The 21,644-nt window shown below is 30.4% G+C and overlaps 1 protein-coding gene across 4 annotated transcripts in view; it reads right to left on the bottom strand.

Annotated features, from left to right (window-relative positions):
* LOC130440858 (ras-GEF domain-containing family member 1B-like) overlaps positions 1 to 21,644 on the bottom strand; it is a 551,095-nt gene that overhangs the window by 52,619 nt on the left and 476,832 nt on the right. The window lies entirely within an intron of this gene.

Here is a 21,644-nt window from a genome sequence, read left to right as displayed (position 1 = left end):
ATCTGTTGATGTGATATTTTTGCAGAAATGATATAAGCCGATTTTGGAGAAAAAATATATAGCGTGTAAGAAAAAAAATTATAGCAATAAATGAAGGTCTTTTTGTTCGATATCAGAATTTTGAATACACAAAATATACACTGAATATACTGTTTAATATTAGCGCTACACATAGAGTTGTCAACTATACAGTATTATGGGGTTTTTCATTAAATTATACTTTTTACTGTTGAACAAAAATAAAGTATACAAAATACTGTTTTCAGCAAAAATGATAAGTTTAGTGTACAGAAGATGGAAAGTACGAATTACCTTCTCTTCTTACGACTCCAAGAAAGAAAGCCAAACTATCGAAGGCATAACAAAAATATAAGCACGAATGGAAATGCTAATATGACTGGTTAATGAGTACGATTTAATGTTAATTGCAAAATATGTGCTTTAATATTTACTATTTCTCAAGCAGGTGTCGGGCAGGTTTGGTTCTTTTGTTTGCGTGTCGCTGGCTTCATCTCCTCTTGTCTCTTTTTTGATATATAAATTTTATTGCAAGACAATGCTAGTCCACATACTGTAAGTTCCGTTCAGCAGTATTTACAGGATGGATTGGCCAGCGCAAAGCTGACTTAAATCCTATCTAGCATTTAAGGGATGAACTTGGAGAAAAGTTTGGGCAAGGAATTAGCTTCGAAATCGGAAATATAGTATTATGTAGACGAATTTGAGCTTCTATTTTCTTTATTGTTAATTATAGCCCTTTTTCATTTTTGAAAATATATATTTCGTTTTCGTGATTTTAGACTGAAGAGCACTTAATCATCAAAAAGCACAAAGCAAAATGAGAAAATCTAAGGAATTGTTACAAAACTTTTTTCCTAAAACTTCTGCTTCTACATCTGGCTTGTCTTCCCCTTCTAATGAATAAACCAAATTAACAGCGGCCGAGTTAACGATGACATCGTTCAATATCCAGGACTGAGTAGTATCAAAGTATATAAGATTATGCATGTTGATTCCAACACAGCCACTAACATACGATTGGCTAGGACAAAAATGGACTCATTAGTAACAGAAGTTCTTGGCCCACACTCCTTGCAGTCTGTTATTGACCAGTTAAATAAAGACAATGTATTTCACTGCCTCCAATAAAAAAAATAAGATTGAAATAATGTAACTATTTTAGATGTTTATAACATTATGACTGGTTCAAAGAATGAGCTAATTCAAATGAAAAATGATAAGTATTTTGGCAATGAAACAAAAAAAAATAAATACTATTACAGAGTCTTCCCAAGAAGAAGAAATAGAACTATTAACAACTTCATACTTTTTATTGATAGGGCTAAATTTGTATTAAAAGAAATGATTCGATTTCAATCAGACTAACTAGCTTTCTTCAAGTAGCTGTTTATCATTGAAGTTTTGGGTCACATTGGATCATTTTGAGAAAATTATTGATAATCTGAATAAATTAACAGATTTCAAAATAATTTATGAAAAAATATCAGAAGACAAAAAATTTCTTGAATTGAGTATTGGTCAAAAGTGGAGCCAATTGTTAGAAAACACTACAGAAGATTTTAAAAACATAACTAAAATTGTCTCATATCTACTCTCTGTTTCCGCCACCTCAGCAATTACTGAGAGTTTTTTCAGTAATTAATGCTAAGTGGCGGGAGGATAGAAATAGAGCATCTATTAATTTGATGGAAAATGAGATCTACGTTTATTTTAATTTCAGCAATAATTTTGGTGAGACGTATGAAGTTTTTAAAAAGTTTCTAAAACAGTAAGTTGTACGGTAATCTCTTACAAATATGTATTTAAAACAATAACTAAATAAAATACTGTTCATTTTTCTAAAATAATGTTTAAAATTCTTCATGAATATACTTCATTCCTTGTAAAAAAAGTTGGCAACACGCGTGTTCCAATAACCAAATTAACATCTTCAGAGATCGAAGTTAAAAAGTTTACCTTATCGAAACGCGCATCAGGCTGTTAAATTGTGAGTGTAGCGTATATTCAGTAGAAATATCACTAACGGTTCCAATTTCCAATTTCTTCAATTTCTTAGACCTTTTGATATATTAATGAATCTAAATGTTCTTGATTTTAGTTCTCTTCTGTTTCAAAATTTCAAAATTAGTTTTTTTTATATTCCTAACGTCAAAATTTATCAAAAAAACCAATTTTGAAACAGAAGAAACCTAAAATCAAGAACATTTAGATGCATTTATATATATATATATATATATATATATATATATATATATATATATATATATATATTTATATTTCAAAAAATATAACGACTTCTTTAGGTACTCTGTTAATTATGTGGAAATTCATTATCATGCCTTACGACCAACCATTTAGATATTTCGAAAATAGTCGATTTATAGAAATTTAGACAGTTATCTTCTGGAATATGAATGGACGTGTTCACTTCAATTTATTATTTTGAATTTTTGATAATAATTGCATCAAATACTGCCCTCTTAAAAGTTCTGTGGATCAGCAGGCGTCAGAAATGTTGTAGATTGTTTGGGGAGTCGCTTTGACTGCTTCTTTAAACGTTTTGCTAAAATGGGCAGAATATACGCAAAGTAATTGCTGTCTCTATGGCTTGCTTGCAGAATCTGCAAGTTCACAAGTAGTGAGTGCTTTTTTTAGCAGTAGCAGAACTTGGATTTTGGTCCTATAACGCCCAATCCAGCTCCGTGCGCTTGCTTCGAGCCATTTGTATACAAGAGACATGTATTTCGAGCTTGCGGAGGATCTTTATTAATCCATGATTGACAGAAACAAGAAGCACCAGAAAGCAAAACCTACAGATTTGTCACAAAAGTATTACTTTTACTTCTAATATATATTATTTTAAACAGAAAAAAAAACTAAGGTATTAATTATTCAGCTCAAAAAGAAACTAATCATGAAAGTATGAAAGTTAACTTATAGAACTTTACCATATAGCTAGGGACTATATCACGACTTATTTCAATACATATAAAACTGGAATAATCTAAAAATTATGACTTTATCTATGAAGTTTGATAACCAGCTTGTTTAAACAACTATAAAGATTCGTAGATCGACTTGTTATAGTCACTCAAAACTACGGACTAAAGTTTAATACAAAGAAGACTTAATGTTTGGTCATAACCGTAACAAACTTGCGCGGAGATACGAGTATGAATAGCGAAAGCGAGAGCAAGTTTTATGAACCTAAAAAAATCCTTTGTGTATTGTCTTGGAGAGGTCTATTTCCATGACCAGCTCGTTCGCTAGAATTCAGTATGATATATTTTATGAATGTATCTTAAAAGCTTAGTCTATTGATGCAAGTAATGAAATAGTCGGTAAAATATTGTTGCTTTACGGCTCAGAGTCTGGAAATACTTTTCAAAGAATAGAAAAATATCCTCTATAAGCTCAGGAAATGCGGCAAGATCGTTATAGATCAAGCATTCAGTATAGCCGTTTAGGTTATGTTAATCGACTATTTTGTAACTAGAAAAATATTTCATCATCTTTTATATTCATAAACATTAGAAAATGATTGAAAATAAAAAGATTTCACCGAAATATATCATTTTGGGGGAATTTTATATTCATATCTATGAAAGCATTAATTGCTTCTTCTTCCTGTATTGAAACTTATTTTGAAAGATATAAATACCTTCTAATGATTTGAATATATAGTCGATGATACATTTATCAGAATTGCCCTTATATAATAACTTTTGAAACAAACACTTGAATCAATTAAGTAGATAAAAACGAAGGAAATTTTATTTTCTCACTACAGTTGGTTACAAGTTTCAATTCAAAATCTAAATAAAATAATATCTCGTGATTATTTTATCAGTTGATGGATTTTTAATATAATAATTGTTTGTATTCCTATTGCTAAAAATGTGTGCGTACATATATACATAAATTTCTGTAAAAACTGATGACTAAATAAAATTTTGGAAACGTTGAACCTACGTTCTAAATGTTTACGTTTTATTGAATTTGAAATGTCTTGAAAAATTCATGTCAGGTGCTCATTTGTATGTACATGTAACTTTAGATTTGAATCTATTCCAACAAATCATTCATTTAGGTTTTTCTGTCACGTTCATTTTATGTTCCAAATAATGATAATAGAATGAACACTAAATATGAATCGTCTCTTGAACGCACACTTTTTTATAAACAGTTTTATTAACTACAACTAAGACTAAAATCAAACTGAGTTGTATAATTTTGGTTTGGTTAATTTATGTAGAAAATATTGATGACTTGGCATCGAATGTTCTATTGCTAGTTATGTTTATCCATAGTTAGATAAATTAACAAAATTAGAAATAAATTGTTTAGTCTTACATATTGTAATATTTTATTATTTTTTTTAGAATTTGTTGGGTTAGCAAAGACAGCATTCAATCTAATTTTTTTAATTTAATGTAAAGAGATACTGATATATTGTGTTTAGTCTATCTTAAAGAGGTTCAAAACTCACGTGTGCACCAGTAACTTACAAAACCGAAATTCTACTAAACGTATTTGATTTTTCAAAGCATTGGCTTTAAATATAATGAATACTAAGACTTAAATGATAGGCAAAATAAAAGAATTAACATAGTTAATTAGAAATTGGAATTAAAATAGATTTTGATGTTGGGATATAATTTCTGGCAATTTGTCTTCGTGGCTTGTCACCAGGTTATGATAATATTATTGGAGAAGCTAATTTCTTTTGAGGTATGGATCCACTTAGACTTGTTTTAGACACTAATTGCATTTAAAGTAGTTGTTTGATTATTCAAGTAAATAACTTTTAATTTACTCTTTCAACGTTTTTCTCTTATCATTGAAGCAAACTAGAAATATTAGCCTAGACCTGGGATTACTCTAACCCTGGGCACGTCTCCGTAGATGTCAGCTCCTACTCCGTTGTAGTTTAGCTGCCAGTATACTAGTTAATAATATTCAGTACTACTTCACCAACACTTACAATTATTATACACATGAGTTCTATATGTATTTAAAAATTTTCTTCACAGAAATATATATGAAAATTTATGAAGCGAGTAGAGTAGAAAAATAAACTTGTTTGGAAGCTCTAGCGTCCGACTTTGTCAAAATGAAAGCTTATTTTTGCACATTATTTTCAAACTATCCATTGAAATACCATTAAATTTCAGTAACAGTACATAACAGACGGTGGAAGTGAAGAAGTTGCAGCAGAAAATTATATCGTCGGTTGAGTATCTAATAAGCTTAGTGTAATAGGTACTAATGATTCTGAAACCGATGACTATTAGTTCGAGTGATGGAAAAAAAAATTATGAAATCTTTATTAATATGAATTTTAATATCAATAGTTAGTGTAATGTTATTGATTCAAGATTGCATTCAAAGTTCTAGATTATATAACAAGAATGAAATTCTAAGCTTCTAGTTGCTTTTGTAAATAAAATTTGTGCAAACCTTCTTATCTTTTTTTAAGTTCTATTTGAACTTCCTTCTAAAAATTCAGATAAAAAGGTTAATGGGCGTAACAAGCAGCTTATAGAATGTCGACGTTGGTCTCACAATAGTTTTTTTGGAATAAATTTGTTTACAGCAATCCCCTTGTTCTAGTTGTAATTTGGAATACAAATTTATTTGAGGAAATATTCTATATTTTTCGTTACAACTCAACATTCTCCAGACATTAAAATATTCTCGTGAACGAGGTATATTGCTATTTAAAGCTATAAAAACATCCTAATGAATATTCATTATACATCTAAAGCTTATTAGCGAAACTTTTAATGAACGTTAGATAATTTATTTGAATTGAAGAAATAGTAAACACTATTTTATTGAGATTATTTATTATCATCGTCATATTACTTTCCGTTCAAATTTTATTAATTGCTTAGAGCGAGACACAGTAATTTATATAGTTGAAGAAACTGTTATTCTGAAGTTATGAAGAATAACTGCATTTGACTTTTGACTAGTTATAAAATGTTATAAAATAAATGCGTTGTAGTATATTCTTTAGTGGAACTACATTTTTTATTTTTGCTGATTCTAATCCAATTTGACGAGGGCCGTCGAAACACCGATATGTCATATAAAATTGCCTGTGTCGTTTCTGTGCGGATCATCCAGTTTTATAGCATTTTCTTAATATAATCGAACCATCTCGTTGATGGACGTATCCTACTACAGTATGGGTCTTGAAGAGGTCTTTACTACAACATCTTTTTGCCCAAGGTCGATTTGCAAACTTAGCTAGGTAGCCAACCCAGTTTAATTTTGTCGCCATCAACAAAGTTCCTGTTGCCTGTATTCGAAGAAGCGATTTATTAAACCAATAAGGAATGACAGAGAGACATCCCCTTTTATATTAAAAAGTAGAAGATCCAATTCCCAATTGTTCTATATTATAAGAATTTTGTACAATTCCGGTTTTATGCGTCGAGAAATGTTTCGTTTATCCAAAGGTATATTTATTTATTTAATACTTTACACAATAGGATCTAATATTTCTTTGAGGAAAATGATATACAAATGCATATTTATGAACATAATTCATAAATAAACTAAGGTTAGCTACATTTTCGGAACAAAAACATGCGTTCGAGGTAAAGAAATTTTAATTATTTATGATATGGGAAGGTTTGAAATATTTATAATATTCTATTAAATTTTAAATCCAAGATACATACACATATAGACTAATTTTAAAAAAATACAGTGAGGAATGATGTCACTGGACATCAGTCCTAAATATACTCATATTACATAACAGACAACCAATTTACAGCACTAATGAAAGTAAATATGTATACTTCCAGTATAGTTACTGATCGCATGTAATAATAAGCAGAAATAAAAAAAGAGATTTTGGTTATGATTTGTAATATACATCACTGCTATATTTGGTATTTGGTATTTGACCATAGTTCGCTTCTATTCATATGGAACTGTCATTATTTGTTGCTACTGTTATTGATCTCAACATGACTGGATCAATAACTTTTTTGACGCTCTTCTCTGCTAATAGGGTAACTTGCAGTATGTCGTTGTAAAGGGCTCGATATAGTTTTTTTGTTGCCAATAATTCTGATTTAGTTGAAATATCATCATATCCAATCCACTTTTTACATAGTCATTGTTGAATTTTATACTTGGAGTGTAAGAAGTGGGAATACGTCGCTCCGGAGACGATGGTAGAAGCATTATTTATTAAAAGATAGACTGCTCTTCGACATATTTCAGGATAAATACAAAGTTCTAAGCGATCTATGTTGATGTCCTCGTCATATACTTGCCAATGTTTTTAGATACAAAGATCAGGCTACTTTCCTACATCAGAAATTATCTATCACTTCCTATATGCTATACTTCATCTGTTGGTGCCTAAAACTTGTCGACAAATCTTTGAGATCAGCTTTTGGATAGCTTTTGATGGGTGCCATTCTTTAGTTTTTCTACTAGCAGTTACCCATTTGTCGTTGAAACACTGAATTTTCTGCCATTTTATAGAGGTAGTTTCTTCGACAAAATATTATTTCCTCTCTTTTATTAATATCGACTAGTAAAGTTGAAGTAGAGTTTTTCTTCTCTCACGACTTAGTACTTTCACGCAAAATTAACGCTGCCTTTCTCGAATAGACTAGAATAGTCTATTGAATAGACCCTGCGAAATATTTGTATTTATGAACTATTATAATTCTTTTTTCCATCGACAAAATTTAAACAAAACTGTTTCAATTAAAAACACAAACTATCAAAATACCAAGAAAAAGTAAAAGCAGTACCTACCTCTCGTAGTATAGCAGCCACTAATAGTGGCGATACGTCCGCCGCTAGCGCCTGAATTCGATCGTTGTTATCTTTCCATAATGCAGCTAATTTCATTTTCAGTATGTTAGAATAGACAGGGTTAATACAGAACAGAACGTGATAATCTAATTAATTCTGGTACAAAATAAAAAATATATACATATATATATATATTAACGGTATCATGGAAAATAAGATAATAATAATAATGATCATTTTCAAGCTGTATGAAAACGTATTTTAAATACTTCAAGAAATGACAGAATTCATAGAATGATCTGCTTTAATACGATTTCAAATGGAGAAAGGAACCAAAAAACAGGAGTTTGAATGTATGTATATATAGTATGTATCTCTTTACCTTACAAGAAACACATCATATCGGATGGGGTCTTTGCTCTCTCCACAAATTTTTAAAAAATATTGGAATATTATCTATGTAAAACAACTATCGATAGACAAAACTTTCAATGCCGAGTCATCAATATTTTTTATATAAGTTAACCAAACCAAAATGATACAACTCAGTCTGATTTTAGTCTTAGTTTCGTTATATATATTTTCAGTTATGTTACTTCTGAATTTCTTGTAAAAGAGTAGTTAATAAAAGTGTGTTTCCAAGAGACGATTCATATCAAGATAATTCTCCAATATTCAACAAAAAACAATCCATTAAAATTTTATTTGTTTGTCAAGGCACATAAATTTACGACTTTCAATTAAGTTAGTTACACTTTCACAGTTCGTGGATTACATTATTCAATATTTGTCAATACATTTCAATGTACCTAAACAAAATCTAATACCATAATTATTAGGAGCTTCAATTATTTTGAGGTATGCGATAAACTTGGTAATGTTTTTCATAAATGAAATTAAATTCTGTAAAGAAATTAAAAATTCTTATTATAGCACTAATGTAACTGATGAAGGAATAGCTGTTCATGTTCTATGCAAAGAGGTTGCTAAAAAGGTTTTTGCGCCTATAGCCTTCAAAATCTTTTCCAGTCTTTTTTTGTTATCCTGAAACTAATTGTTACACAGATGCCTTCCTTTTATTTATTGGTCTTTCGCCCTTTTCTTCCCTTCTGGATCCTTCAAGCTAAGTCTGAATATCCTTCTTTAGATCCATTCTTTCCAGATAGTACAACCAGTTCAGTTACTTTCAAGTATCATATATTAATTTTTTTCTTCATTAATATTCAGAACCACTAATCGTATCGCTTTTATTTAAATTTTATACTTGTGTCACCTTGTCCTGATATGCTTGTAACTTTTTGTTAGTAGAATACTCTAATGGTTCACTAAGCTTTTTCTTGTTGTATACCTCTCAATAGTCTAAAATAACAATCATAGATCTTTTTATAGTAATATACAAAATTGAGACAATTTTCTGAAAACTTTCCGCTTCATTCACGATTAACATCATCCATTATATGTGGCAAATAGTAATATATTGAGCAATCAATAAAAATATTCATAAAATGACCTCTAGGCTAATTTCTTTCCGTGGCTAATTAGTATCCAAGATCATTCCTGATATCTATAAAGATATTTTAATTGACAAAATAGATGGTAAGAGAGATGCGGAAGAGAAACAACATTCATGGATATGAGAAACTAGGTATGAGAGCGATATCGCCATTAAAGAGACAATATTCAGGAAAGCGTAGAAATTAATTGAGTTACATTTTACTTATCTACCCGCTTGAATGACACCCTGAAGAAAATTTAAAATTGTGTCATCTTGTATTGGAAAAAATGAAGTATTTTTCTATATATGCTTCTAGAATTTCTTTTTTGATAAAATAAATGTAGTTCGTAATTACTATATGCAATAAAAGAAATGAAAGCCAATTTATATAATTATGTTTCTATTATTTGTCCCTTTTGTTGAATTATGCTCTTATTTATTTTGTAACACGCAGCTTACCATGAAGACAGTGTCAGTTATTAGAAAGTTATTGTATTATACTAATTGTCCAATAAAATTAGGTTAGAGGAACTTAAATCCGTTTGCCGTTGACTATATATACATACAGCATGGGCGAAAGAGTCTACCGTCGATTATTAGTCTCCAGTTATCAGTTATTTATCAATCTTCTCCGTTCCACTTTCCCAAACCCAAAGGCATTTACATGGAGTATCCAGACGTAATGATCGTCAACGCTTTCATTCGATATTTAAGTCATCTTTAACAGAAAGTCTCAAGTAATTCAAAGTGCAACAACTTGTTAAAAGGAAACGCAACGCCTATGATTTTTTATATGTGTGCTACATCAAAAGCAAATTAATTATAATGACAAATTTCCGTAGACTGTATAATAAAACGTGTCCATAAAAATCGGAATTTTTCATAATTTCCTTACCTTCTAATGGAAAATATCAAATGTATGACATTTTTTCCAGACAACTCTGTATATAGAAAATGGTAATCGAGATCGAAACAAATCGCAGTTGCATGTTTTTTGAAGCATGAAATGTATAGAAACGAAATTTCAGTTGTTGGAATTATGAATAAAAATAAAGTGTAACGGCAACTTAAATCAGAGGCGTACTCGTCCAAAAGTTTGATTAAAAGATACTTTTTCTTTATATGGCAGGCATATAAAAAATATGTAGTAAAATCCGATATTAATTGATTATTTGACAAAATCACTTGAAGGAATTAATTAAATTAAATTATTAAACTAATCTCACAATTTAAGTGTCACATGTTATCCATATTATTTACAGGGCTCCATTTCGTCAATGTGTTATAAAACAAGGAAAAACATGTTTAATATAAACATGCTATTGGGATATAAAATTTTATTCTAACATTAAAATTGAATAAATACATCAATGAGCACAAAACCTTTCTTTGATGGCAAAACAATATAAAACCCCTGCGGAACAAAAAATATAATTTACTAAGGAATAAATATTATGATCTTGATACCCCTAAAAAGTTTCTTGAAACGTTTTTTGACCGTTCTTTTATATGACCTTCAAACTGCATATAACTGCATAAATTCAAAACAAAGAGAATATTATAGGGAGAGAAATAGAATTGAGGAGTATTAGCAGAAGTGAAATAACGGAGTAAATCATTTACTTTTTTTATGAAAAGGAAAATAAAATTAACAAACATTAATTCTCAAACCAGGAAAAAGTGTGAGAGGAAAAAAAAGAACGTCATACTTTTAGTAATACTTTATCATATATTTAATGCATATTGTTACAGGTGAAGTCGCTTATAATGAAATTATAAAATTTGGCGATTTTGCGCCGCCTAATATGATTTTTATAAACAGCGGTGAGTTGTGTATGTTATTTTTTAGAACTAATTTCTAGAAACGTTTTTTATTTATTTGTTTACGTTTCTTCACTTTCTAGAATTCTAGAAATGTCGTGTCTGATATAAAATCGAACATGTTTAACGGAGTTAGTTAGTTTATATTAAACAGTCATAGTGAAGGAAACGAAATATAAAAGTAATCACTAGTTATAAAGTGTCATTATTCAATTATACGAGTAGTGATAAGTTATTTATTATAAAAGTTAGAGTCTAGTGTTAGTGTTTAAATAAATTAAATAAGTAAGAGAATGTTTATAAATTCACCTCACCGATAGAAATAGTACAAATAAATAAGAAAAACACTACATTATTGTACATTATATTAATAATACTAATATTATTCTCTTTAAAAGTTATTTGTACGCTCTTTTTATTAACTTCACGCGAGAATTATTCTTTCGGATGCATCTCCGTTCTAATAGTTTTGATTTATACTCTCCTTAGTTGTGCAAAATCGGCAAGTATCTATGAATTTAATTGCAATAGACGGATAATTAAACTCAATCGATAAGATATTTAAGATTTATCCCTCTTCCTTTCTGATTAATTTAAGTGCTTTATACATTTAAAACACGACAGAACGATGTTATAATCGTTCTACTGTTTTGAACAAGATACTATTGAAGAGAAGAAGGAAGCGGAAATATTTTTGGATTTAAAAAAAGAATTTTCTAAAATTACTGACGCAAAGATAAAGGAGGGTATTTCTTTGTGCCTCAAATCAGAAAGTTAATCAATTATACAGTAGTCATGGAAGAAAAATTGAAGCATATAGACAATCGAGAATAGAAATGTTTTAAAAACAATAGTTGTTCTAGGCAATCATAAGAATGAGAAGTACAAGGTGATTGAGAACGAGTTGTTGTTGGTTGCAAGAATTTTAATAAACAAAAAATTAAATCTAAAATATACATATTTTTCTGTTCTGCATATATTTTTGTTATCCGTTTTATATATTTTGTTTGTTGTAGTGGTCGTTTGGTTGCTTTTAGGAACATTTTAAAATCAATTGATAAGCTCCGATAAATAATATAAAGGTATCGAAAATATTTCTTACGATTTATCTAAAAAATCACTTGATATCGTAGAGAAAGTAGGGGTTGAGTTGTCAGTACCACGAGTCACTCAAAAGCAAATATACAGAAGTAATCCACCATCTGAATCTGCAATTGAATACTGGAACCGGTCAATAATCATTTCCTATCTTGATTCCGCAACTTCGTCTTTGAATGCTAAATTCTCTGACGAAAATACACCTGCTTTTGCTTTAACTTATCTTCATCCTTCAAACATGCTCAGAATGGCTTCAAAAGATTTCAAAAATAATGCAGAATCTTTCATGGCATTTTATGAGTTGGGTGATCTCTCTGCTAGTGTGGAAAGATCGTTCAGTACCCTACGAAGGGTGAAAACCTGTCAGGAGTATAATGGGTGATGATATCACTGGATTGGGTTTGATGAGTATACATTTTTGAAGGAAAATCAGGAGTGCTTAGTGAAGAAAGTTTCGGATAAATTTAGTTTGAACCCAAGAAAAATGTTATTACTATAATTTAAGTATAATTAAAATCTCAAAGTTTTATTTTCAATTGCCTTTTCTTTTTATTTTAAAATTTTACATTTTGTACGACTATGGACCATGGTTTGCCCCCCTTGTTATAAAACCTGGCTACGCCAATGTATGACGTTAAAAATTTTATTCACAAAGCTATTAACGAATTACACTTAATGAGAGGGAGAGGTGTATTCAACATGTATAGGAGAAGGTTGAAACCAAAATGTGCAGAATAGACATTGTCATTGATTTGCGAGTTGAGCCCCTTATTATAAATATTGAGGACAATGGAAGCTGAATGAAAATGAAGATTTTATTTTAATTTTTCAATATACATATTTTCTTTCGATTTCTGTATTCGGTGTTAGGGGATATCCATTAATTACGTGAGCTCAGAATCGGGGGAGGGGTTCAATAGAAACTCACCAAATATCATTTAAGCCGAGGGGGATTATCGAAAAGCTTACGTCAACTTTAAAAATAAAAAATATTACATATTATAAAGAGAAATTATTTTGAAAATTAATTTTCCCAGCTAAAATAAATCTCATGGCTTTAAAAATGTGGTAATTACTTCGCTTCCTGTGTAAAGCTGCAGAAGCACAGATCAACTCTTCATGCGGTTCGACCGGAAACTGTAGTCAAGATTCAATCAATGTGTGTAGTCAAGCGTTGTGGATAAAAGTTTAAAATGGATAGACGAAGAAAATGTAAACATTTCCCGTGACTGTCTTCCAGCACTATCAGAAATTCCAGATGACATGTGTCTAATTATTTCAATCCAAAAAGTACACAAGTCTCCATAGATTGAGCAAATATTTTAAAAAAGTTCTATTTATTTATCAGTTTGTACTTTGAATTTCATTTAATTCATTTAAATTACCTACAGAATGCCTAAACGGTTTATTATTGTTCTGATGATTGAAAAAAATAAGTTTAAAATATTTTTAGCGTCAATCTCACATAAGAAGTGGGGGGGGGAGGGGAGTTCAGGTAAATCTCACTAAATATCATCTAAAAATTGCTCACTTCATATCTATTCCAAACTTCACGTTTACATTGTATATTTTTGTGTTAATAATTGTGCATAATTATCTATAATTTATATTATTAATCTGCTGTATGAAACCGCAAATTATTTCTTAAGTGAAGAGTGCGGTTCTGTTACATGCTCAGCTTTAGCGTTTTTAACCATGGTCACGTGCAATATGCGTGAATGTTTTGGGTTTCTATTGCTATTGGATTAATAGACTTTAGGAATAATTTTAAATTGAAATGCGTCCGCATTTCACAATCGGTTGATTTTTGTCATTTTTCACGTATCTGAAAATCGGTCCCTTTTAATTATGAATGTTGCTGGTAGTGAAATACAACGGTTTTTTATTTTATGAGCATTTTCATTAGAAAATCATTCACTTGATATTTTTATCGCTGGTTAGGCATGTTTTTCATTGTTCAAAGTTTGTCTACCTGTTAGTGATATAGTTATTTCCATTATGAATGAAAAGTATTATACGACTTAAGCAGTATGCATTTTTTATTTTTCATGTTTTGTCAATTTATAACAAATCGCAGCACTCGTGGCTTAATTCTGTAACCTTAATATATGTATTATGCGCGAATAAAGAAGCCTTAAAGAAATCATTTGCATAAATTAAATAATAAACTATTATGTAAATATTGTCATTTCAATTCATTTAAAGTGAACATGATCGTATTATTCTTAAGACTCCAATAAAAATTAATCTTTTCGGGTTTGTTCAATAATTTGTCTGATTAATTTTTTCTTTCTCATTTCTAACAATTGTTGCATTATTCGTACAATCTAAGCTTAAACATGACACGTGACTGTTATCTAATCAAATTATTTGACCGACACAAAGTTTGCCTTTTAAATGGGACCTAATTCTATAGAATTTAATCTTCTATAAAGACACACCAATTTTTCAATTGAGTAGATCATTTTTAATATTTATTATTTGTTTGTCCTTCACTTGTCGGAGAGGCCATTTTTAAAATCATCAAAAAAGTTGAAGATATTTTTAAAAAATTATTTTCTATGCGATGTCTCAGTTAACAATTCAAGTTTTATGATGTTTTCAAATTGAATCTTTCTTTGGAAGTTTAAAGTTAAGTCGAATTGCCTTTACCGTTATAAACCTCCCAATGAATTTTATAAAATAACGTATGCTGTTATAATTACATAAAAGTTGAAAAACTAGTTATCTTCAGTCGCGAATTGGTACTCGTTAATTTGATTTGAAGATAAAATGAGAGCGAAATATGCGGAAATAAAATCACAAGTAAATATTGAAAGGAGAAGTGTATTAGCAAGAAAAATAGAAAAAAAAACAAGTAATATTATATACCAAGTGCCTTGTACTAATTGTGACGCTGTCTACATAGGGCAGACCTCTCAATATTTAAAAAATAGACTAAAAGATCATCAATACGATAAAAAAATACGAACCATGAAATTAAAAAAAAGAGAATTTTTAGAAATGGTTCACATTCATAAGAACGAAAAAGCTATAAATAATAAAAAAGATCTAAATATTTTAAGTAAAATTTACAGCTCTATTTTGTAAATTCTAATAAAACAAATAATTTGATTGATTAAGATTGCTACATATTGAGATGTAAGGTCTGAGGAAAAAATTAATTTTTCTTAATAGAACAAATTTCTATTTTGATTTTATTCTTATTTTGATATTCATGATGTAGGTGATCTATTTATTAATATAAATACCCAAATTGTCAATGTCAATATCATATTTTAAAGACTTACACAAAAGTCGAAACGTCAAATTTCATTTTTCCCCAAAAAATTAAAAAAAAAACTAATTTTAAAACAGAACAGACTTACAATCAAGATTATTTAGATGCATTAAAAAAATATCTCGATAAATTTATTTCTTCTTCTAAGATAGGTAGATACATTGACTGTCGGAATGTAAATAACATTCATACATAACATAAACTGAAAAAAGTTTCAAAGGATTATTATTTTGGAGCCCTTCTAAAGTAATACATTTTGTATATATTTCTCAAACCATGAAATTCGAGAGCTCGCTGAGCTCAAAAAACGTCTATAATATCGTCACAGACGAATCATGGATCTAAGGATATAAACCAGAAACTAGACAACAAGCGACTGTATAGGTCTTTCAAGACGAGCCAAATCCAACAAAAATTGTTCGGACCCGAAGCACTTCGAAGCAAATAATCGTTTGTTTTTCAACGTAGAAAGGTCAATTCTGAATGTTACATCAGCATATGTTTGCCAATGTTCAGACAATGCATTTTCTCACACATCAGTTGATACGTTCAAACCACATGTTTTGGAGGTACCTCAATCAAACGCATGCAAAATTGTATCCATCTCAAGGGAGAAAACCAATAAAGCAATATCCAATTACAAATATTTGTTTTTATTTATCTATCTCAAAACTCAAGTAGCAACCCTCGTACGACCAAAACAAAAATGATTAAGATCAATTGTTTTTTTAGAAGTAAAATCATCAAGTTTCGTTGTTGGTTCTCGAGTTTCAATATATATAATAAATAATATAATCTCTATCCAGATATTTCACTCTTATTAGATATTGGTTTAGTTACTATACATATCGATTCAAGTATTTGTATTTTGTTCAATTTTATATACATACAGGAGTACAAATCCTAAATATCTTTGACATTTTAGGAAATGTTCTAACAATCTTAATATAATATTAAAATTAAATTGTACAGTATTCTCTATAACAATCTTAGTTCTTTGTAAGATTGGAGTATAAAAGGATTATAAAATAGTATTTAATAGTAAGATGTTTTTATCATGGTCTCATAATAGTTATAGTTTATAATTTAATAAATAATCGAAATCTCTCTTTAACATCATTATCTTATTATAACGATGGTGTTTGTTATTTCACACTCTCCAGGATATTTAACAGGATAACCTTGATATAGTATTGTGGGATATGTGTGAAAGTTTGTAAAAACGGCAAGGTCAATTGACGTATTAATAGTTTTGTATATAATGAAGAACCTATAAAAGTTCTACAGTATGTCTTATCATTTCCAAATATAAATATGAGGCTGCTAGTGAGTTTTGAGATATTGCAACACTGAATTGAATATGTCTAATCGGACATTATCATAATAAATTTATTTTGATCAAGAAATGAAATTAAATCGCGAACATTTTCGTGACTTTTGACGTGGATTAAACCAACAGTGTGTCGATCAACTCTCTTTGACTCTTGGTGATGAAGCACCATCTCGAGCCACCGTGTTCTGCTGGTTTTCCGAATTCAATCGTGGTCGCACTTGACATTGCGGCTTTAGTACTGAAGAATTATAAATACACATATACACTGTGGATTTGACTAAGTAAAATTTTGTAAATATACCGAGATACATTATCGAAAACTTCTCCAACACACAAACACCATGCCCGCGTTGAAACGGATTTTCAAAGAGGTGAAAATATTTTTCCCAACTCAAGAAATGTACCTATTAGTAATGAAAATCCTGTTTAAAGACAAAAAAGTGAGCTAAAAATCGAAAAATAAATCTTATAAAAAAGCGGATGCACGCTTTAAACCTGTGAGAAAAAAAATATTGGTAAGATGTCGAATGGATACTAGAGTTAAAGAAGAGCGTGACGAGTTTTATGAGGTACATTCTACACTGAGACCATTGGTAAAACAGTTTTCGGAAAGTTGACCAGTTTTTTCAGTTCAATTTGACCTCAACATATATAGCTTCTTAGAAAAAAGTCGCTGAACTTATAAACAGCAGACTTTCTGAATGTTATTAGAAGGTAAATATTGATGCCTTATTTGTAGACATAATCAGTAGACATAAGCAGACATAAGCAATAATCGTATTTAAGAAAGGATAAATGGTTCCTTTTAGACCTCAAAATATAAAATAGTTTGTGTTATCTTCCAAAATATAAAATATTTTTTCTCTTCAAAAATAATCTGGTATACAAAAACTAACCAAAATTGAGAACGTAACTGCTATGAACGATAATTTCACCAAAATTACGGGAATATCCAATCTTCACAACAACTTCAAATTTCACCGTACAGCTAATTTTAACAACAAATCTCATCCATATAAGATTCAACTCTCTCAAGAGCTTTAGCCTACAGACTATGCAAAACTCTGGCGATTTATTATTTTTCAACAAACAAATTTGCCAATTACAAATGTTTGCTCAAAATTTACAGGAGCAGCCATTTCCAGAAAGAATTATCTATAGAGATTCCGATGTCAACTAGGTTTTGTTTAAAAACAAGATCTGTGTGAATAAACCGTGAACAATTCCTGTATACGAACAGAATAGAATCGAAGACCAGCATCGCAGTGGTCGACTAAATGGTTGATGACTCCAAACATGTTGAAGAAAATCCACAAAGCGGTACTGGATGATCGTCGACTGAAAGTGCGCGAGATAGTAAACATAACAGGCATTTCAAAAAGTACAGTACATCGTATATTAACTGAAAATGTGGACACAATGGAACACTATTAGCGTCGTGAAGATGTTTCCATTGAGGGTTTGGCAATGTTTACCAGAAATAAAGCCGAATTTTTGCGGCGTTTCATAACCTTGTATGAAACGTTCATACTTCACATCCGAAGCAAATGAACAATCAATACAATGGACTAAAAAGGGAAAACCGGCCTCAAAGAAGGCAAAGACCGTTCCATCTGCAGATAAGGTTACGGCGTTGGTTTTTTGGGATGCGTGAGGGATGATCTTCATTGACTATTTTGAAAAAGAAGAAACTATCAACGGCGAATATAATGCGGACTTATTGCAACGTTTTAAAGAAATAATCAAGCAAAACAACCGCGTTTGGCTAAGAAGAAAGTGTTGTTTCATCAAGAAAATGCACCAGCTCACACATGTGTTATTGCAATGGCAAAAATTAATGAATTTAAGTTTGAATTGCTACCTCGGATTATTTTCTATGAATAGACTTGAAAAAATAACTGGGTGGCCAAAAGTTTTTGAGCAATGAAGAGTTAATGTCAGTAGTTAATGGCCTTTTTGAGGAGCTTGACGATTCTTATGTAGAAGTGTCTGGAGCTGAAAAATAAATGTATCGTTCTCCAAAATTTTTGTGTTTTCTTTGTGGGCCAGGTACTTCTGGAACCATCCTCGTATGTATCAAACAAAACTTTTTTCTCCGATAAACTGTTAACTATAATGTACGAAATTGGTTTTGATAAATTATAATATTCTACAGTATACCGATTAGGCGGTATACTGTAACTATAATAGAGTTCATGCAATAATCGTTACATTTTATGTGCGATGTTGGTGTAAGAGTGAGTACCGGGAGCAATTTTAGTGACTAATGGTTGTAATATTACGCACGTTATAAGTTATTGTTAGACAATTAAATATCATTTCAATTTATAGTTATTAATGATAGCTGGATCGACAAGAACGTTAGAATGAGAGGCGTAAAACAAACGCGGAGTAGGAAATAAGTTAGAAGAATGTAGTAATAAAGACCTAAACGAAATTAACCTATCAATAATATATTTGCTTTATATGACAGTGTTGCTTTTTAAAAAATAGAATAACTTACTGGATATGTACCAAATTAACTAGACTTCAACTACCCTAACTTCAAGGTGTATGTAAACATAAGACTTAAGTTTGTATGTACAACTATGTATACGAGTATATAAACGATTGTGATCAAAAACTACGGCGTATTAAACTAGTATGACTCATACCCTCATGTATTGAGACTAGTAGTGATGATTGAATTTCGTTCCGCCATAAGATTTACTATTCCAGTCGCTTTAGTGAGATCTTGTTCATGGCTTATGTATAACGTATTGAGAATAACTTTTAATTTAATTAAAAATGGAAATAAGGACACCGGGGACGTCCTTTCTTGCAAAATGTGTGCAAAATCTGTTTGCTAAATAAAAGTTCGACTATTTCGTCAACATGCAAATTCGTTGAGCCACAAGTCGCTTTCAAGTTTTTATTTGATAAATTTTTTTCTGTCTATCCGTATCCCCCTAACTAACCAAAATAAACAGCCCCACTTGTTCTGATCAAAAGGTAAACGTTTTGAAGCAATTCCTACTATTCATACCAAAAGGAAACGTCGCAATGAGGATGCATTGGTGTCAAAATGCAACTCTTTCTGGGAGATTAATTTGAATTTTGAAAAGATAATTATTCACCAACGCATTAGCTATGAACGAAAAGGCTTTCGACAATGTAAGACACTATAAGCTGGAATTACAGGAAGGGTCTAGACGAGAATGACCTCAAAATCATACGGGCACTTTATGATAACCAAACTGCAGTGGTGAGAACTGAAACCGGCGTCACAGAACCATACGGCATCAAAAGAGGCGTGCGACAGGGATGCGTGTTGTCTCCTCTTCTCTTCAATATATATTCAGAAGAAGTCTTTGCCAGAACGTTAGATGAAGCAAGAGTAGGTGTTAGAATCAATGGAAAAATTCTTAATAATATAAGGTACGCTGATGATACGGTCTTAATTATAGACAGTGAACAGGATCTCCAAGCACTCTTAGATCCCATAAAAATTACAGGAGAAAATTATGGCCTTAACATCAATATCAAAAAGACTAAAACCATGATTGTCTCCAAAACATCCAACATCCATTGTGGCATCGTCGAAAATGTTGATAAACTTAAAAAATATTTAGGGTGTTAGTTAGATATAGACCCAGATATAGAAATAAGATCAAGCATCGAGCAAGCAAGAAAAGTCTTTCTAAGAATAAGATAATTATTTACATCCCGAGCAATCGACCTTAAAATGCTTACTTATCGTTTAGTGAGTTTCGAAATGTGGATCTTTCGGAGGATGCTGAGATATCCCTGGACCGCTCATATCAGTAAGAAAGAACTAATGCAAAGAATAGGCACCGACAGGGAACTTATAGAATAAATAAAAAAGGGCCAGAGACAGAAATGACTTTGCTGGGGTTATCGCTAACCTTCGTTAGAAGAGGGCACCTAAAGAAGAAGATATAATTTTGCTAAACTTTTTCCCAAAGCGCTTGTCTTTGATAAGAGAAGAAAATTCCTAAAAAAATTCGTTTGCCCCTTAGCCCCCTTCAAAGTTATAACAATTTTACTAAATATCTCCAAAACGAACAAAAGTTGAAGATCATGAAAAGCTCTGCAAAAAAATTTTGACTGGTTTCTAATTCACTTTATTGTGGAAAGCGACTTCATCATCGAAATATTCTGGGTCATCACAAGCAAACGAATAGGTTTACGAAAGACATGTGTAATTCTTTTTGTAGAACTTTTTATGAGCTTCAATTTTATTTGAAACTTTTTTACCATGTTCAGAGATATTTAGTGAAATTGTTATAAATTTGAATGCTGGAGGACAGACGAAGCGGGATGGGTAAAAATTTTTTAGGGATTATTTTCTCTAACCAAGGATAAGGTTTGGTAAACATTTCAGCAAAATCGATCTACAATTTTCCGGAATTTTATTCCAAATTTTTAAGTACCTTTCCATTTTATTTTTAATAAAATAATCCATCGTATTTTGATCACGCGTCGTATTTGAGAATATGGTGATGGCCTTTTCTAAAGAAAATATGTTACGCTGCTGAAATTTGAAATGTCATATAAACATCTCTGATTACGTTGAAAGTAGGTTAATTTATTGGCTTCTATTCGTCGAAAAGGAATTATATTACAAATATATCGCAAAACTTATTAAATTGACAAACATAATAAAATTTATTTGACAAGCTTCTAATAACAAACGTTTCAAAAACAAAGTAATATGAAATTTTAAATTGAGTGATTTTGAATGAGTATAAAACAGGAATAGTAATAAATTACACTTCTCTCAAATCAAAGGAAATGGAAAAAGA

Source organism: Diorhabda sublineata, chromosome 2 (assembly GCF_026230105.1).
Source record: "Diorhabda sublineata isolate icDioSubl1.1 chromosome 2, icDioSubl1.1, whole genome shotgun sequence".
NCBI lineage: Eukaryota > Metazoa > Arthropoda > Insecta > Coleoptera > Chrysomelidae > Diorhabda > Diorhabda sublineata.
This window is presented reverse-complemented; position numbering and strand designations above follow the sequence as displayed.